Here is a 1,562-nt window from a genome sequence, read left to right as displayed (position 1 = left end):
AGAGACGGGGTCTCGCTCTTGCTCAGGCTGGTTTCAAACTCCTGAGCTCAAACAATCCGCCCGCCTCAGCCTCCCAGAGAGCTAGGATTACAGGTGTGAGCCACCGCGCCCGGCCATGACAGAACTTTCTTAAAATACAGCTTCTAAGATGCCAGGTGTTGGGAAAGGCAGTCTCATGCATACAGTCTTTTGACCCCTGGCTAACCACATAAGAATGGGCCTTGGATCTGGAATACTTCCTTACTAAGAGAGAGTCTTCCCTGCCTGTTCTGGGCTTATCACTTTGAATAGGAATATCTTTCCCTGATTTAAACATAATGTCTATTCCTTTGTTCTGCTTAAGCAAATGTGTCAGTGGCCCTCAGGCACACCTCCAGATTTCTGTATTTCACATCCCTGGGAAAAGGGTCAGGGTCATTCTACTGCAGCAAGTGAGATGTGTGCAGCCACATGGTCTGTATTGCCTTAGAATGGATCGACTCTCTCTCCTTTTGCTGTACGTAGACACTGTACCACTTGAACCTGGCACGGTTATTGTCTATTCTCAGTGACTCAAATCATACATTGGTCTCATCCCTGGGTAACATTTACCTGCCTTTTAACTTTGACCACACAGCTTGGCCACCCAGTGAACAGTGAAACACCAGGTAAAGCTATTGAAAGAGAGGTGTCTCACCAGAGGCACTCTGCTACAAAACCACCCTAGAGTGTTATCTGGAAAAGCTGCTGGCCAGTGGGTGCTGCAGGTGCCAACTTGTACTACAGGGCCAAGCAATGAAGCTGTGATCACTGTAGGAGCCTGACCTTGAGGAAGTCATCCGTACTACAGGAACACCAGGACCAGGTAGAAAAACTCCTCTTCCTGACAGGTCTTTTCAACACAGCATCTTCTACTGACAAAAGGGACATCATACTAGCTGTTAAAGGAAAAATATTTCAAGGGTCCATCTCCCCTTTTGCAGAGTAGGGAATAAAGAGTGGATTTGGAGCAGAGAGACAATAAATTGATAATTGGCATGTAAGCCACTGTCCTTTTGTATCTTGAATGAAAGCAAAATACTACTATACTGAACACTCTTGCTGGTTATTTGATCAGCTTTTTTCTCCTTCTTCTTTTTTTTTTGAGAGACAGGGGTGTCAAACTCCTGGGCTCAAACAATTCTCCCACCTCAGCCTTTCAAAGTGCTGTGCTTATAGGCGTCGGCCACTGTGACCAGCTTAGCTTTTTAATTTCTAAACCATTATGTTAGAAGGCTTGACCTTAGAAAAAGGGCACTCATATTTGCTACTTAGGGTCCTGTTTTATATCTTATCATTCCAAACTGTCACCTTCACGCACTGTCAGAACATGGCTACAGATGGATGTTGTAAGTCATTTGGCAGTGCTTGAACTCTGATCTATAATAGGCACTACTAAGCTTTCATAACAGCATGCATCAATTTTTTTCCTTCCTTCCTCCCTCCCTTCCAACAAACAATTTTTGAATCCCTGCTATGGTACACACATATTTTTATATGCTTGCTGTAGATAAACAACATAATAAAAATCACAGAAAGCCTAA

The sequence above is a fragment of the Propithecus coquereli genome, unplaced genomic scaffold (genome assembly GCF_000956105.1).
Source record: "Propithecus coquereli isolate 6110/MARCELLA unplaced genomic scaffold, Pcoq_1.0 Scaffold35, whole genome shotgun sequence".
Classification (NCBI taxonomy): domain Eukaryota; kingdom Metazoa; phylum Chordata; class Mammalia; order Primates; family Indriidae; genus Propithecus; species Propithecus coquereli.
Note: the sequence above shows the minus strand (reverse complement) of the source record.